The sequence below is a fragment of the Meleagris gallopavo genome, chromosome 1 (genome assembly GCF_000146605.3).
Source record: "Meleagris gallopavo isolate NT-WF06-2002-E0010 breed Aviagen turkey brand Nicholas breeding stock chromosome 1, Turkey_5.1, whole genome shotgun sequence".
Classification (NCBI taxonomy): Eukaryota; Metazoa; Chordata; class Aves; order Galliformes; family Phasianidae; genus Meleagris; species Meleagris gallopavo.
Genome location: NC_015011.2, coordinates 67,388,467 through 67,407,452, shown reverse-complemented (window position 1 = coordinate 67,407,452; position 18,986 = coordinate 67,388,467). Strand labels below are relative to the sequence as shown.

The 18,986-nt window shown below is 37.6% G+C and overlaps 1 protein-coding gene and 1 long non-coding RNA gene across 2 annotated transcripts in view; one reads left to right on the top strand and one right to left on the bottom strand.

Moving 5' to 3' along the window:
* Positions 1-18,986, top strand: part of ST8SIA1 (ST8 alpha-N-acetyl-neuraminide alpha-2,8-sialyltransferase 1) — a 144,946-nt gene that overhangs the window by 59,777 nt on the left and 66,183 nt on the right. The window lies entirely within an intron of this gene.
* On the bottom strand, positions 15,745-18,984 carry LOC109368462. Its single transcript, XR_002116526.1, has 3 exons — positions 18,841-18,984; positions 18,575-18,680; positions 15,745-16,910 (listed from the first exon to the last, which is right to left on the bottom strand). It is a non-coding gene; the product is annotated as an uncharacterized LOC109368462 (long non-coding RNA).

Below are 18,986 nucleotides of genomic sequence, written 5' to 3'. Positions count from 1 at the left end.
TTTAATCAAAGCAAGATAAGCTTAGCTCTTGCATACTTTCTCTGCAGATCCCACAGTACAGATTTTATGTTCTCCATTTTCTGAATGTGGAAACATGTTTTTCTAAAGTGATTAGTAAAATCTACTAAATAATTCCAGTTTAATGCATATATATATATAATATCAGTTTTCTGTCCAGTTTTCCATGTCCAAAGGGAATGATGCACAATTCATAGATGTTTTCAATCCCTTTTAATGTTGGTACATTCTTAATTCACCTGATCTAAGCCGCAGAGCTACCAATCTTTTCCAATACAACTCAATGATTAAAGAGGACTCTTTATCTCCTTCCACTTTGGTGGAGTTTAAGCTCATCTCCTTTGCTTGATGAAGTAACTTCTGAAATTTAACTGGCCAGTTTCTGAATTTCATCAAGCAGCGCAAAGATAATCAAGCAGAGTAGTTATCGTAGGCAATTAAAGGGAAAATGATGATTCTGCAAAATGAGTATATGTGCAGTGAAGGCTTTTGATTAGTTGGCATTTCTCTAGCTTCAGCTGAATTATAGTTTTCCTTATTTTATTTTTCCATTATGAGAATCTTGTTGCTAATATTTATTTTGTGATTATTTTTTTTTCCTTCAGTGAGAAGTTCTCTGCTATGGCATTCCACTTCTTTATGTTTATCTTACCTGCCTGAATATTCAGCGTCCGTCCCCTCTTGTTAGCCTTTTTCCTCAACCCATTATTTAAGAAGATAGGTACATTACAGTTTCTTCTTTTATTCTCTCCATTTGCTTTTATATAGCTTTTGATATTTTTTAGTTCACAGTTAACCTGAACAGTTATGGCTCTTTTCAGTCAATGTATTATGATGAAATTTGTTTGTGTTTATTTTAAATGGTTTTGATACTATTTTAATGTTCAGCAGATGAAATTTTGATAAACCATATGAAATTATTTTGTTAAATATCTCATTGGTAGGTGAGATATGGACCGTTTTTGAAATCTGTTTAAAGTGTGAGTAAACACAGAAAATCTAAGATGTATAGCATTCCCATTTTGATCAGTCACTTAACAGCACTTTTACCTGTAAAGCTAAGAAGTTTCTTCCATCTTCTAGAAAATTGGCTGACATCCCATTTACTGCTTTACTTCCATGGAAGCTAAGTACAGTATAACTTGCAAAAATGTGACAGATCTGTGTGTGGCTTTGATGAGTAGCCTTTCTGCCACAGTTCATGAAAGTTCTCTTTCTAAGAGCATTTTCTCTGAAATTATGCTTTTAGGGCCTTTTTCATTTCACTAACATATGTCTAACTACCATTTACTGGCACTGCACTCCAAGTTCCTGTCAGAAGGAGTCAATTTAGAAAACATGGTTTTTTACTTTAACTTTGTCTTTTGATTGCCATATCTGTATGTTTTTCCTTCAACAGATGTCTAGCTATTTAGTCAAGGGAGAAAAAAGGCTGTCTCTGCAAAAATGATGAGCTGAGTAAAAATGATTTTTTACTTTGGCTGTGTGTTAAGAGCAATTTATGCTGTGCATTGATATTCTTCCTGCACCTTTGGGACTTGGAGGGAATTATTTGTGGTGTTTTCATTTCAATGGAGACTAGGAACTCTAATTTGAAGAGAGGAACAGAAAATAAATCAGTTTCAGTAGAGGCTGTATTGCAGCCTATAGGTTCTTTGTGGTGTGGAGCTCCCATTGCTTGTGCTTGAAGTGCTGTGAAAAGAGTTCTTGCAGACTAGATCCTAAGCCTATGTGTGGTAACTATTATTCTATATCAGCCACGCCTGCTTAACATCTTTCTTCAGATATTTTGACACCTACAGGTGCAAAGTGCTGTGTGTTATTATCTGCAGTACAACAACACTGCAAAGGAAGCCTTTAACCCATCCTGACCTCCTGAGTAACTCCAGCTGCAGGGTTGCATCGAATGATTCCTCAGCCTTGCACAACAGCAGTGTTTCCATTGCAGCAGGTTTAGTGCCATGAGGGTGCATCTGCTGTACAGCAGCACAGTCTTTGTTTCTAAATTAGAAACTTCTCCTTTATCAAACCCCCAGATGTCAGTTCCAGTCACTAATTGCTGAGTCCGAAAGTCTAGATCTTATTTCTACCATCCCTGACAGTATGAATGTGGGAATAGAACTGCTGGCTTTGCCTGTCAAATTGTGTGATACCAGAATATGTCACTATAGTTTAAAACATTGATTTTTAGAAAGTTTGCTACCTTCATCTACCGTGCAGATGAGGCGTATGAAATATAGTACTTTATCGTTCAAATGCATGAAAAATCAAAACACAAATAAAATGTAACACACATCCAGGTTGCAGACAGAATACTGAGAAATGTGAGCTATTATCCTAAACATAAAGTTCACTGTAGAAAAATATATATTTTAAGGAGAAAATATTTTAACTTCTGTTTCTACCTCCATGGCTGCTTGAGCTACTAATTGACTGAGCTTCTTTACTCTTGTGATTTAGCTTTTTTAAAGCACTACAGTGGCTGTGTAACTGGATATGAATTACATCAGGGTTTAGAGATAGTGAAAGTCAGAATCTCTTGGGTGTATGATCAGCTGTGTGTAGGATATTACCTCATCCGCTGGGTCAACAGAGAGAACTCACTCATCTGTTGTGTTTATTGAAAAATCATTGCAATATTTTTTTCATTAATTTTTGTTTGTTGTTTTGGCTTGATTCATCATAATTTCCCCCATTCACTGCTTATCCCCAGACAAAATAGTCTATAATTGCATTTTTGTCGTTATACTCTCCTTATAAGTGTATGTGGGATATATATTCATATAAAATTACATCATTCAGTACGTTGGAAGTAACTGACATTATTGTGTCTGCTAAGGAGATCTCTTCTGAAAACTGTTCATGTTATGGCTTGATATTTCTCTCTACGTTTGCGTGCTTCTGATTAAGAATTGTAGATCCTTATTATCTTTGCTAACTAAGGTGCGAGCTTTTGCATTAGAGATCTTTCCCTTATATTAACCTATAAGCCTCCACCAAAACCTAAATCTCCATTTTTTTTTCCCCTCTTAATCTTTAACACTGTGTTCTTATCAGAAAAATGCTCTAAGGATGAAAAATTCTAAAGGAAGAGAAGATGACTAGCTTGTATATGGATGGCACCGTGGTGGGGAAATGTGGCACAGAAAAGGATGGATACACGAGTCTCATTCATGGTGTCTGAGGCTTCAGAAATCTGAGGTTCCCTCTCTGCCCCTAGATGATGTGACAGAGTATGGCTCCTGTCCTGAAACGTATGGGCTTTCTTCTTGTTCCATTGTAGGAGAAATCTGTGGGTATGAAATGAGTTCTTAGCTCTGTGTTGTCCTGTTACATATCAATTGTTGCAAGTTCAGTGGAGCTGTAGCATTTATTTGATGTATGGAATTTGGATGTCCGAATTTTAAGTTGGAGTGTGAGAAGTGATGTAAACAAAATACTGTAGCCTGTGACCCACGGCTTTTTCAAACTTGATATGAGAGACCCATTTTGAATTCTAACCATCGGTAGTTTACCTTAAGCATCAAGCCTTAAAAGAGCCTTCTACTCATTTCCCCGTAATACTCAAAGTGCAGCATCTGTCAGTCTGCTGTATCTACAGATACATTGTTCAGACTTGAAACTCTAGTGAAAATTTCTGCTGCTGAAATGGAAGCTGTGCAACTAGACTTCACTGTGAACGAAAATTATAGGCCATTAATTCATTCATATCCATTAACTTTTTCAGCTGAATCCTGATTTAATTTATGAGATATTAGAAATTTCACAGCCTTGAGAAATTATCATCCAAAAATTAAACGAAGCTCTGTCATTCTGGTAAAGTTTCACTATGATATTTAATTCTGAATAAAACAATGTAATTTTCAAAGGAAATAAAATACTGTTTCTGAACTTCGCTATAGTAAAACTGATCCCCATTATTAGATTCTCTGGGCAGTTCTATCTAGTGCTTTTACTGTGCTAGACATTCCAAGGATGTAAAGGAGTTTGTTTTATGCTGGACCGTTGTCTTTATTTCCAGCTCAACTTTTCTATCATCAGAGTTGCCAGGTGTTTCACTCCAGCTCAGGAAGGACCACTATCTTTCCCTTTGTCAGCATGAGACCATGGTCAGAAACATGGCCTTTATCTACAGTTTATGAGCTGGATTATGATAACGGCCACTATTATTCCAATATGTGGTCATAAGTTGTTAGCACCATGGCCTCTATGCCCAGTTGTTCTTTTGCGCTGGCCTGTTAAGTTTTGGCAGCTAGTGTCATTCTGCAGGTGGGTATGCAAAGTTAAATCAACCATAGCTTTTGACTATGTACCAAGAAGATGCACCAGAGGAAAAAGCTCTACATGGGTGTCTTTCATATACTAGACCAGTTCGTCTAGCTTGGTGGTAGAGACAGTGAAGGTGAATAGCTGAAAATGTGCCATTTTCATTAAGGCAAAGTAGAATCTGAATTAAAAAATGAAACAGTGTAGGCTATAGACAAGCACAGTCCAATTTCTTCCTGGTGAAAATACTGCAGATAATTGGTGAGGGGCATGAAAATGTAATGAGCAGTAGAAAAGTGATGCTAGTTGTTCTCTTCATATTCTGAAATCACTGCATTTTTATTTAGTGGAAAAAAATCAACAACATGTTGCTATTAATGTGGTTGCTTCAATCGAATGGTCTAACAGTCTTTTGTTTCCAAATATCATGTGTGACATTGTGTGGAGATTGACACAAAAAAATTAGAGATTGAAGTGGTCCACTTGTGTTCTTGCTCTGCATGGAACATAACAATAGTGAAAATACAAAAAGAGAAAAAAAATTCAAAAACAACAATGGGATCTGATTTTCTAATTACAGGTCACATTTTCAGACACTGTACCCCTAGAGAAAAAACATCTTTTTATTTTTTTTCTTTTTTTATTTTTTCAAATGTGACATTTTTAGCTGAAAATTATTGGAAGAGAATATAATGTACAACATTTGCAATGTCATTTTATAATTTTTTTTCTGAGCCTGCATTTTATAGGCTATTCAGACATGAGTGGAGAGCAACGCTTCTCAAATATCTCTCTTGAATTGACTGTAAGATATGTAAAAACAAGCTTACAGATATTGTGGGGAGATGAAACGATATGTCTTATGAAAAGCCAACAGCTTTGCTGTCTCTTGCCATGAGACTTCCCATGTGAATAAAGAAAGCTAAGGGAGAATTTAGAAGATTAAGTTTGAGAAGTGTCAAAATCAGATGAGTTCTCAAAGGGTGGAAGACCGTGACAGTCCTTGTAGGACTTTTATCTTTGTGAAGGGATGAAAACTGAAGAAATACAATGAGTGTAAGAGGAGAGTGGACGGGTTTTCTTGCCCAGAGAAACATATGTGGCAAGGGTGTGTGTTTAAAAATGCTGCATGGCAGTTACAGGTGTCTGTCATACTGCATGTTCATGTTATACACTGCCAGGTGTGAGAGGAGATTCAGCACAGGGCTGATTAACGACCTCTTGTCCCTAAGGAGGACTTAAATGTTCTTAAGTGATAAAACTCCTAACTCTGATCTCTCTTCTTCTGAGTGATGAAGCTGAAAGGTTTACTGGAAGGAAACTTCTCACCCTAGGCTAGTATCTGAGAAGGCCTGAAATAGGTACCAGGAACTAAGTGGAAGGAAAATCTTTGAGAAGTTTGCTGGTGTGTGATGCTTAGCACACAGGGAGTGATCAAACCAGTGCATTCTTGTTCTGTTAATTGCTTCCTGCAGAGTGAGTCATCTTGATTATCACTAGATTACCTTTGAATTGCTTTTGGTTTGAGAATAGATGTTAGTGAAAAATGAATTCATTTTAGTTTAATAGGATGCTTGAAAAATTATTCATTGGTTCTGACAGCATGTTTTGGAAAAAAAAGAAAAGAAAAAAAGCATTATGATGCTTTATTTGCTAGTCTGATTTCTATAGCATTTTATGTAGCATTTCTGTAGCATTTAGCTGGCAGAATAGATTTACAGCTTCTTAAAACTTGTGACATTGGCTTTTCCAAATTGTAACCTCTGACAGGGAACAGTACATCATTTTTTGAATTTATCCACTCAGTATTTGCTTGTGTACCTGTAAGACATTTCTAATGACCAAACTGAATGAAGAGTAAGTATCAAGGTATGAAGAAGTATTAAGTGCTGTCTCAGAGAGGCCCGTGGTTCCTTATTACTTTTATTCAAGTGAAAACCAGACCTCAGAAACAGCACCTTCCATGATACAAACAGGCATAACCACAGCCAACTTGGGAGGTGGGGGGGCGCAAGGGCTCTGTGTGCTTCTGGTGGGACACTGTGAGCCTTGGAGGGGGCTCTGTTAGTTCATATCAGTCAAAAAATTACTTCTAGAAGAGCCCCATTCCACCATGGCACTTGTGGATCCGAAGCTGACCAGGGTCATGACATGCCGGCACAGGTGGGCAGAGACTTAGACTGGCCCCTTTGGTCAGCCCCTGTCCTGCTGCACCTCAAAATGCTCCAGGATAGATGCTACCAGCTAAACAATCATACAGGTTATTGTTTAAAACCACTGAACTGATACAGAAACTGAAGCACGTGAGAAACAGCATGTATTGAGCATTTCCTGGAGCAGGAAATTGGACTAGATTACCTGATGTCACTCCCAGCCTGAATTAATGTATGATGCTTAACCCAAGGGAAGCACAAAGCAGATGAAAAAAGGTGTCTCAGAAGCTGAAATTCATTTTGTTCTGAAGTGCCTTTCTCATAGGCATGCAGTTGCCTTACTATGCACAAATTAAGTGGACTTCCACTTTTCAGATCCTGATAAGTAAACTGCACTACTGAGATTTTAGTTTTAGGTTGGTTTTGGTCCCTGAAGTCAAGACCCTTGTTTTGCTGTTATCTCAGTAGAGGAGCTATTTTCAAACTTCCTTTTCAATCGGTTTGCAACAAATAATAAATTCTGTTTGTTGTCTGAGGAATCAACTCTGTTACATAGTGAAATGATACTATCCCCCATTTTAATCTTATATTGTTAAGTATTTTATTGTTGATACAGTAATAAGTTATTCAAAGAAGTTCAAACAAGAGAGACTCATGGCTGCCTGTATGTGATACTGTTCATTTTCAAGATGTATTTTCATTACTGGAAAAATAAAACATACTATGGAAACCGCATTTTTTTAATAATCATGATGGCTTTTCCTTCTGCCTTTCTGGACTTCTAAACCTCTTCTTTCATAACTTCTAAATACTTTCTTAGAAAAAAATTGGTAGCTGCTCATTATATGTAAATCCTACTGTTTTGCTATCTGTCTTTTTCACTTCTCAGAAAGGTTATATTAACCTTGGTTCTACAATTCTGCAGAGTGACTGACTGAAAGAAGGACAGTATTCTGGATGAAGATCCTTGCTTTATATTCAGTTCTTTTTTCTTCTGGATTTTATCAAGAATTTTATCCAAGAATACTGTTATTCATTTTCAGCTCATAGGTTACCTTTTCTTGTGTTAGTTATGTTATGAGGCAGCATGCATGCCATCTAGATATGTATGTGGATGAAGAACAAGCTAAAGACATAAGATAGATATTATTGCAGGCTTCTAACCTGGCTGAATGTAACAGTTTCTTGGAGCAAGGCACATCTAGTTATACTTCAAGCTGTTTCTCATTTCCTTGTGTATTTTATGTATTTGATTTGACTGAGTGCTATGTGAGATTTAAAATCTATAGTTGAAAGTGAAACTTCATATAGATAGATGAAAGTGAAACTTTCTTAAGAGGCTTAATTTTTCTCATTAATGGAGAAGAGAAAAAATTATCTAGAAGAATTATTAAAGAAAGTCAACAGTAATTCCCAAAAACCAAACTCAGTGTTTAAATTCCACTCATCCTCTAATTGCAAATTTCCTAGAGAGATCAGTCCTTGCTGGCTGACTTTGATGTCTTTTTAATTAGCGATTCTCAATAGATGTCATTGATTCTTTAGAACTAGTTAGAGGTAAAGCAAAGGCAAGAATCTTTTTTTTTTTTCAGATCAGATCTTTTCCTTTTAGAAATTAGTTTACTATACTAGCTAAGTGGAAGTATGCTGCTTTTAAGATATCCTAAGAAACAAAAGCCGAAAGTTTCAAATTTTTATATTCGATCATTTGATGACTAAATCCATTTTTTGGTGCCTATAGAAGTTAAATTGATTTCTTTTGCAGCAGATCCTTATTCATATCAATGGGATCAGAGAGCTCTCAGGCGTTCAGAGAGCTATTCATTTGCTTAAGTGTTACTGTCTTTCATACACAGTAGAATTGGAAGCCCTTGATATTTTTCATGAAACACGCCTTACTATGTGCACTGTATGCTACTAGTAAGATTTAAAGAACTTTTTCGTTTCTGTAGCTGAATATGCTTTTTAGTAAATCAGACACAGATATGCAGATTTTTTGACATCATCTTCAGAGTCCTTCTGCTTGCTCTCTTTCCTATCCCCATTCACGTTCAACACAGGCTATTACTATATTTCACAATTATTTATATTCTACTCATGCTATTGCAAAAACATTTATCCTCTATAAATTCTGTGGAGTTCGATTGATCTTAAAATGCCTAGGAACTTTGTGTTTGACTGTGGACTGGTCTTGGCAATAAAATCATAGGAACACAGAGCTGTTTGTAGTGGAAGGGACCCTTAAGGACCATCTAGTCCAAATCCCCTGCAGTGAACAGGGACTCCTACAGCTAGACCAGGTTGCTCAGAACCCTGTCCAGCCTGACTTTGAATGTCTCCAGGAGTGGGGTATCCACTTCCTCTCTGGGCAACCTTTTCCAATACTTCACTACCCTTATCATAAAAAAAACCACACAGTTTTCTTATATCCAATCTAAATCTCTTCTCTTGTGATTTGAAACCATTTCCCCTCGTCCTATCACAACAGACCCTGCTAAAGAGTCCGTCCCCTTCTTTCTTATAGCCCCTCTTTAGATACTGAAAGGCTGCTCTCAGGTCTCCCTGGAATCTTTTCTTCTCCAGGCTGAACAACCTCAACTCTCTTAGCCTGTCCGCATAGTGGCAGCATATGTATGAAATAGCACTGTGAGAACCTTCGTTGTTTCAGGATAATAAGTGAGTAATATCCCTTACTGATCAGGCATTCAGGCTTTCACAATTTCAAGATATTTTTCTATACTTGACTGCCTGTTATCCCACACTCTCACAAGAGAATAATTCAAAATGTGAGTACAGTTTCTAGTCTTTCCTGCACCAGCTATAAGAAAGCGGATACTCTGTGATTTTCCCTACACTGTGTCATTTTGGCTTGTTACTGTTCTTCCATTGTGAAAGTACTGGGGGAGAAATTACATTTGGAGGACATTGTCACTGGGCAATCATATGTAACTAGATATTATAGTTAACTAGATATGTAACTAGAATATTATAGTTCATTACCAAAAACTTAAGCTCAGAAAGATAAAATGTATGTCTAAATACAAAACTTCCTTGGCCAGAAAATGGCAGACTGTAGTCCAGGAGATTAATTTTAAAAGTTTCTGCTGCATTTTATTTGGGCTTTAGAAGAACTCATTCAAATCACATTACAGCTACTCTTGTTGTCTACCAGACATGCATAACATTAAAAAAGTAGTTTTGTCCTCGAGTGATGATGAAATATCCTTGCTTCCATGAAATATCTACTCAAAACTTCAAAAATACTTAAATGTACCTTTGGTTTGAGCATAGAAGTGCTGTAGCAATGTAGCTCTGGCACACAGCATTTGAAATTCTTTAGTTTTTCTCATGTGCTTAAATTTAGAGTAGATTAAGAAGAAACAGGAAAAGTTGCGGACAGGCAAATCCTTCAAAAACTGTGTCTGAAAGTTAGGTCTCTAAATCCCAGACAAATGCTTGCTGATAAAAATTCAGCATTGTGTAACGTTAAGTAACCACTGGAATACCTGGTATGTTTGAATGTTTTTCTGCCATAGTATGCCAGTGAACCAGAAGACAAATTGTAGTCCCATATGTAAATGCTGTACAGTGTGAGTTTACAATACTGAGTCTTGAATTCTAACTGCAAGATTGTTGTGTGCATAACTTTTGAGGCAAAGCAGAGCAAGCTTGAGAATTCCATATGATGGATGATGTTTTCCTCTAAGCTCAGCATGGAATCTGATGTTGTCAGATGTTCAGGTAAAAGAAAAGTATTGCTAACTGTTCCTGTGGTTGCATGCAGAGCTTATTGATTCCGCCTATTAGTTTAATTTTATCCTTATTATCATATAAGATTAAAAAAAATAAAAAATTGAGTTATTCAAGTGTATGGGAACGTGTCTAGGGAAGCCAGCATAGACAATTATTTACAGATACTGGTCAAGCTGATTTTGTACTTTAATCTTTCCTTTTCTACTCTTTACTTAGGACTTGGTTTCTTCAAGGAGAATCTAAATGCAGCTATACAGAAGGTAGCTTAAGTCTTTTGTGAGATCTTCCAGTTGTAGAAATGCTGGAAACTATAACATCTTTCAGAGTAAGAGAATCGACTCAACTCCAGTAGGTTGAGTTCATTTTTCAAATTAATCATGAAAAAATATTTCCTCTTTCTCATTTTTGATTCAAAGTTTGGGGGTTCCAGTGAGTTACAGGTTGTAAAGCTTAGATCCAGAAGTCTTCCAGAACTCTCAAATTTTCCCACTCATTAATGTATTCTTGCCTTATAAGTCACACAGAATAGAAGCTCTCCTTTCACTTTTCTGGAGCATTTGCCATTTAAAATACTGTTTATGATATAGCCCTGGAAGTCTGTTTTTTAAATGAAACTGCTACAATTTCCAAATGTATTTTTTTCCATAATCCCCACATTGTGCTATCCTGGCTGTATGAAGGCTGGTTTGAAAAAATTAAATGCTGTGGTAGCAATTTGAAGAGTTCTTATAATCCACTGCAAGTGAGTACTTGCAGCGACTTCATACTGGGTGCAAAGCTATTACAGAACATACCATTTTGAAGTTCTTGCTAAGTGCAGCCTGGACTAAAAGTGACTACCAGCTAGTTACTGGTATTCCATGTTTTTTATGAATATGTAGGTATGCTGCAAAGTGTTCTCTTCTTTGTGATTGCTCTCCTGTTAATATTTCATGTATCCTTTTGAATGTAAGAGGTTTTCCTGCTGCAGTAGAGCAATACTAAGTCTAAGTGACATTTTGTCATTGCATGATCCCATATAAATGCATAACAAAATATTAATCTCATGAAAAATCATATACTCAGAAACATATATTTGAGAACGGCACAAGTTTATATAAAATTCAGTGTTTAATTCTAATTCAACAACGACTGCTGTGATAGCTGAGATGTTCTTGAATGATGTTACAGAGAAGTTTGCTCTGCCTGGACCATTTCTGTTTTGTATGGGCAGTGAGCTTCAGATTTCAACATTTGTTACTTAGCAGCACCTCTGGGGAGCAATGAAACTATTAAAAAAAAGGAAAAAACAACTGGAGGTTCATCTTGAAATTCCTTTCCCATCTCCTAGAGGGATTTTATAGTCACTGTCACAGTTTCTTGTAGTAATTTCTTTGTGGTCAGATATTGGGATTTGTTAGTATCTGAGTCCAGTGCTTTAAAAAGCATGCTCAGCTAATCTAGTACTGTTCATAATTAGCATACACAAAAGGTTAGTATGTTAAGTACATAGCTGATTCTGGCAGGAGTTTCGTTTTGATCTGTTGCACACATAGTTAACTATGGGTCCTATCGCTATCAACATGGGTAGATAGTGATAGGACAAGGGGAATGGTTTTAAAATGAGACAGGGGAGGTTTAGGTTAGATATTAGGAGGAAGTTTTTCACACAGAGTGGTGACGCACTGGGAACAGGGTTGCCCAAGGAGGTTGTGGATGCCCCCAATCCCCTGGAGGCATTCAAAGCCAGGGCTGGATGTGGCTCTGGGCAGCCTGGTCTGGTGGTTGGCAACCCTGCACATAGCAGGGGGGTTGAAACTAGATGATCTTTGTGGTCCTTTTCATCCTAGGCCACTCTGTGATATGAATCTATGAACTATGCTTGTTCCTAACCCTCTGTTTTGTAACAGTGTTACCTTAAAGGCAAAATTTTTTGTTTGCTTCTTGCTTAACATTTCTCCTATTCAGAGAGTATAGAGAATTCTTTCAAGTTGTAGCTAACACATTTTTTAAAAGTCTTAGTGGAGACTTTAATTGTGATTTTGACATTTTTCACATGCAAAATATAGATGTACATGGTTTCACAGCTTTTGTGATAGACCTTTGCATGAATGCAAAACAATTTATGAATTACACAGCATTCAGTAAATCTACCAATAATGTGTCACTGTAGTTTCTTAAAATCTATGCATCTTTTAGCCCCCAACATTCTCTCAAGATTTATGAGAAAAGATTTTCTGCCTTTCCAGCACACATAAGCCCATTCTAACTCATTTTTCTTATTTCTCCACACAAAAATAACTTCTAAATTATTGTTAGACTGTTGGACGCATTTCAAACTTTGCGCAGTTATTTCAATCAGTAAGTATAAACAGAAAGGCCAAGCTGAAATAGGGGTATGATAGAAAATGTTGAAAGCTATGAATTACTACTACATGAGACCTATTATAGCATCATAAAACACCCCAAGTTGGAATGAACTCTCAGAGACCACTGAGTCCAACTCCTGGCTGCATGCAGGACCACCCAAAATCCAAACCCTATGTCTGAGAGCGCTGTTCAAAGGCTCCTTGAACTCCAGCACTTGGGGCCGTGCCCACTGCCCTGGGCAGCCCGTTCCATGCCCACCGCCCTGTGGTGCCGACCCCGTCCCTAACCCCAGCTGCCCCTCCCCTGACACAGCTCCAAGCCGTTCCCTTGGGCCCTGTCGCTGTCACACAGAGCAGAGCTCAGCGCTGCCCCTCTGCTCCCTGTGAGGAGCTGCAGCCACCCTCAGGCCTTCCCTCATGTCAAACCTAGGCTCTAAGTGTTTTTTTTTTGGGGTGAAAACAGTTATTTTCCTAAGAAAATATCAATTACTTTTCAGGGATGAAAAGAATGTCAGCAGTGGCACACTGTCGGGATGCGCCGAAGCCCTCTTTGCTTTTGGAGGAGTAGCTCCTCCTAACACAGTCACATCTGCAAGACAGGTATCAGTAATTGCCTCTTACTCTGGGCTGGCACCCATCCAGCTCACTTGAGACTGCAGCATTTGGGCTGAGAGAGACAGCTGAAACATGAGGAGCTGCAACCGCCCTCTGCGTTCTCCTACAGAGGACACACTGTCCCTGTGTGAGTGACGTTGATGGTTTTGGAGCCAGCTGCTGTCGAGCCTTCATGTCTCCCTGGTTGACAGCTCCACTGGAGGAACAAAAAGCCTGCCATACAAAGATGATTTGTAAACAATAAAGCAAGGAAGAAGGAGTGTTTTCCATCCCACTGTGTCCAACAGCGCAAAAAACAATGCCATGTTACCTGTGGTTAAGACAAGTATAGGCTTCCTTTAAAGTGTCAGCTGCTTCCTTATGCAAAAGGATGAAAAGAATAGTCCGGACCCAATTTGGCTTTTTGTTGTTGGAAATATCCAAGTAATTTTCTAGGACTGTATCTCTGTTAAAGCAGATTTTATTTGCAATTACAATGGCGGACCTCCTGCAAGCAGGAGAACCTCCAGAAAACAGAGTTACATCTTTTATTCTCTATTCCCTGAAGTTTATCTCTTTCTCCCGTCTTCCTCATTGGCTGAGTACTTTAGGTTCACAATCTTCTTGATGCTTCACTAAATATGGAAACACTGGACAAACATAAATTTTTTGCTGCACGAGCGTAAATCTGTAGTTAATTAACTTATTCCACACCTGATTGTTATTTTGCGAATATCTGCTTGTCCTTCTTTCCACAAAGATAAGCTCGGGAGAAAAACAGGGGAGTATCTTGGTGCCTGTCTGTCACATCCCAACCTTTTCACAGAGTGAGACATTTCAGCCTTGTGTAGAGGCCCTAACTTCTTTGATGTTTGCTAAATCTATTTTTCTTTTGCTGGGAGTTTCTTATCCTAACAGAACAACTCTACAATATGTTTTCTAATCCCTAACACTATACTCGCATTGTTTGGAACATTTAACAACTATTACAGTTTTGCAAGAGAGAATTAATCACGTAATTCAGTAATAATGTTTCTAAAACATGCAGCTAACGTATATAGTATTTTACTTCTTAGATCAACTATTTCTAAGAATAAGTTACAGAATACAAATGCATAATGTTCTACTTCTTCAAACCAATTGCTCTTTTTAATATCAAATGCAGAAACAACATTCCATTCCCACATTGTTGACTCTTGCAATTTTGTTGACTCCTTAGAAGAATTAGGAGAACTAGGCCTTTTTCTTCAGCCTGCTGTCTTCTCAAAGGGAACAGTGAAACACGGCATCTTGTTCCAAATCCAATAATGCTTATTTGGAAACCCATTTTATTGTAATTTATGTTCCCTGTATTTTCAGTGTTTTTGACATCATCAGTATTAAATCAGAGGCTGAACGCTGTAATTTTTTTGTTTTTCCAGTAAGAACTTGGTTGCTGATTAACTGTCTTTGGCAGTGAGTGGGTAAAAATTAACACATTAACAAGGTAACAATGAAATCAAAGTGAATTAGAATACCATTATCTAAAATAAATTATATTTTATTAGTACTGTGTAATGTTCTTTTAGCTGATGACAATGATTTATTTTTACTTAGATGAATGATGAAACTAATCAGTGAATTGCTGGATAGATGCTCTGTTAAATTACTTCTGTATTCAATTGGGAGCTATTAATCTATTGCTTTGTGTGCTTATTTGTCACTGAATTCATAGGGGGATGTGCAGCTTCTTACCTCATTTACATAAATAGTAACTAGAGCATCTTCATTGGTTATCAGTGGAGTTTCACTCTTGGTTTTGTCTCTGTCTTTTGTTTGAAGAGATACCTTTCAGAAACCACCTTATGAAAACTTTTTATTTTCTTTTTGGTTTTAAAACTTATTAAGGGAATTGATCCTGCTTATGGCAATATACAAGGGTTTGTTTATTTTTCTTTTTTATTCTTTCAGTTAATAGTATTATCTAATTCTATTGTAATGATTGCTTAAAGGTGGATGTGCACTGGTCACTTATTTTTATATTCTCTCAGTTACACTGGATAAACTGATGTTATGCTGATTTTTCTAGTCCCCCCACAGAAATCATTAAAATTTAATCAATGAGGAAAATAACAAATTTCTTGACAATAAAAACAACGCAGATTCAGAAAGCTAATATAAATGGAAATGCTTTTATTACAACTTTACAATCCAAAGCAAGCATTTATCAGGCCAGTTTACAATTTAAAGGAGAATAGCAACTGAGCTTTTTGTGAGTATTTAGCATAAATGACAGCTGGGTCCCTAGTACATGATGATTTTCCTAGCAAAGAGTTACACTGTGGGAGGTAAAGAGGAAGAGAAAATTTTTATTAGATCTTTGAAACATATTTTACTAGTAATAGAAACTCAGAAGAAATTTTGTTTTTACTGTATAGAATTCTCTCCAAATAGCACCATCACCTTAAAAAAATGTAACATTCTTGATTGAAAATTGCCTCCTACTGAAATTATAAGTCACGCCCAAGATTACTTTACAAAAATGTAAAAATGGTTTAATTCTCAACTAAGTTACAGCATTGATCTACCTCTTCAATGTAACATTCAAAACATCTGAAGACAGATTACCCACACCATGAAGATGGCATAGGATTAGTTGAGAAAGAAAGAGAGTAGAGAAAGAAAACGAATCATTACTAGAGTCCATCTTCAGTGCTTTTTGCTCTGAAATGAAACAAAACAACCAAACAAATGTCTCTACGTTTTGATAATTATTTAATTTCAACCTTAAATCCACAGTTTGTACCCTGTGAGCCAGTGGTAGGAACAAGTGGATGCATAGAAACCTCTTGAAAGCCAAATAGTGGTGTGGAAAGGTATTAACAGGTCTAGTGATTCAACTGCACGTTAGGGCTGGAGCTTCCATATGGTTAATTACCTTGCAATTTTGCTTAAGATGTTTGCACTTTATATTTTGGTCAGCTCAAAGGAAGGAATGAGCTGAATGCTTATGGAAAGTCACAGAATGAAACCCACAGCCCTTTAGCTTTGAAGATCCTTTATCTGTGCTATCTGTCCTGTGAGTCTCCTTTGGAGATCCTGCAGTGGGTTAACTCTGCAGCTGCTAACTGCATCACAGGATTATGATTCCTAACAGTTTCAAAGCCCAGGAGTCTGCTGCTTTTTCTTTGCCTTTTGCAGAGAGACAGAGGAGCCGCGTGTTTCATAGCAGCTCATAGGCAACACTTGAACTGTATGATTTGCGTATGACTGGACAGCTTGTACAAATGGACTGAGAACAGAGTTCCTGAAATGCCCCTGCAGTTTGAGCAATATGCTGGTTTGTAACCTGAATGAGTGAAGAACAGTCATGTGCAATGTTAAAAAAATACATGTTTCTCCCAGAGCATGCTAAGCAATTCCTCTTCATTAAGGGAAAAAGCAGCTGAAATGCCTCCAAGCATCAGGGACACTTAATGTCTGCCTTGAGTTTATAACTATAGCCTTCTGGAAGCTGAATCTCTTGAATGTTTTAAGCTAAACAATGGCATGCAAACTGTCTATGTCATGTCCAGAATTTTCATTACTTTGTTGGGGGAGGCAAAAGCTTCTGTGGGCTTTTGAGGGAGGGGTGGCTTTTCACAGAGAACTGCATTCAGCTTGGTTTTCTTTCTGTATATGAGTGGTTTTCTTCACAGGTTAGGCCACAGTGGTGGTTTTATTTGCCACTTCTTCCTCCCTTTAGCTCCCTCAAATCATCCTTGCAGCTCTGATCTTGTTCATCTGTCTCTTGGGCTCTCTGAAAGGCAGGAGTTTCAAAGATTCATGCTCTCTTGGAAATGAAAGTATATATGCAAATGATAAGTAGTATAATCATCTTTGAACATAACAGGATATAAGCCTCCTTTGAAGGACAGAAATTCATCTCAAGCAATATCAAGGGCTGTTTGCAACTCAGAATTTTGAAGCATTTAGTAACTCCTTAATGTTTGTTTTGGGGGTATAGAGAAATTCAACATGTATTGAAGTCACAGAAATTATGTGACAGAGTTACCACGGCTCTTAAGTTAATGGCTGCCTTTGTGATTTATCTGTCACAGCCTTGTCTTTGCATAACTGGCTGTCTTGGAAGAGCTCTGACATATCTTGAATAAGAATGGTCATGTTATTTATGAAACCTTACCACTTCTAAATTTCCTCCATCCCTACCCTACTCCCTGTACTGAACCTGTGAGCTTTCATTTAGTCAGGGTCACCTCAGCAATGAAAAGTCCTTTGAATTTCAAGATATGCTGCTCGTTCAATAACTGGGTAAATTAAAAAATGTTCTTGGGAAGGTGGATGCAGAATCAGAATGCAGTTGCATACTTAGTATTGCTCTGCTGTGCTGTCCCTGGGTTCCCAACAGTGGCTGGGCCTCAGTAAACTGGAATTGATTTTTCTACTCTAGCATATATTAATCCAGAATTAGGATATGCAAAATGCTTCAATTTATTTTATTAGATAGCAGGTTATGTTTTTATATTAGCTGAATGGAATTTAATTTGCTGAGAATAGATGGTGAAACAAATACATCTAAGGGAGAAGATAAAGTAAAAATGAATACCAACAAACGCAGAGTTTGTGCTGTAGCACTGGATCTGTTTTCTATGCTATGTACACTGTTGTAATGCCTAGTGAATACATTATGCAGTGTTAGACGTTGCTCTGTACATTTAAGTGACAATGAGTGCTGCCACTGTTAGAACTTGTCGTCCAGGTGAAAATAATTGTTTTGCCATGCTGTATCCTGTCACTGTGGCATTTGCATTCTCAGAGGCCCAGGCAGTAGCTTCTGTCTCTGCTGCAAAGTCGGGTTTTGACAGGTTTGATAAATGAAAAATTCCTGCAGAATTTTTTTTTGCATGAGGAGAATATTAACTCCTGTGTTGTAGACGGATTCCATTCTTATAACTTTATCATACTACTTGAAATTCCTATGCTGTTCACCCTTTGACCCTGTTTTACATACATATATATATATATACACACACACACAAACACACACACACACACATATATATATACAAATATGTGCTGGGCTACACTGATGTACTGTGCGCTATTTAAATGACTGCCTCAACACCACTAAAGGTGAATGATTCAAGGCTGACAGGAAGGTGTTCCACATGTAGCTTTGAGATCCTCTGGAGTAAAGAAGACTGTGCAAATCCTATTTAATACTGCATTTGATGCATAAGATAGCATAACAATTTGACCTTGCAATTTAATGCCCTACTCAGCTGTGGCAAGGGCTCCTTAGTTAAAATGGTTTTCTGATTTTCATTTGTGCTGTATTTGGGGAGTTGAGCACTTATGAAGCTACTCGGATGCTCTGAATGTCTTTATGCTTTAGAGTGACCCAGCCCAGAGAAAGAACGATGGAGGGATCCGGGGTGACTCCTGAGTCCCTTTTGTACTCACATTGTTCCTTCTTCCTTCCTTTCTTGTCCAGAGCTGTCTTTTATGTAAAAGGTCACTTTCATGGTTTTTTTTCCTGGTAATTTTTTTTCCTCTCTCTGCAGCTTGGCTAGAAGACACATTTGGAGTGCGTATCTTGGTCATTATGTTTATCACAACTTTGTAACTACGCAGTTTCTTTATGCAGAACTGTTATTCTCTTCTGTGTTGCATCTTTTTTGAATTTCGGTTGAGGAAGCAGGGATAAGAACTGTCCTTTGTCTACTTACCAGCTAACTTCTGGACTTTTTCCTAGCTCCTCATTCTCCGTTTTCTTTCCTCACTTTGAGCCCTGCCAGCTCCCTGGTTCTCCAGGAGCAGCTGCTACAAAGATGTATGTGTTCTCCTCTGTAAAAACAGTCCTTGTTTTGTGTTG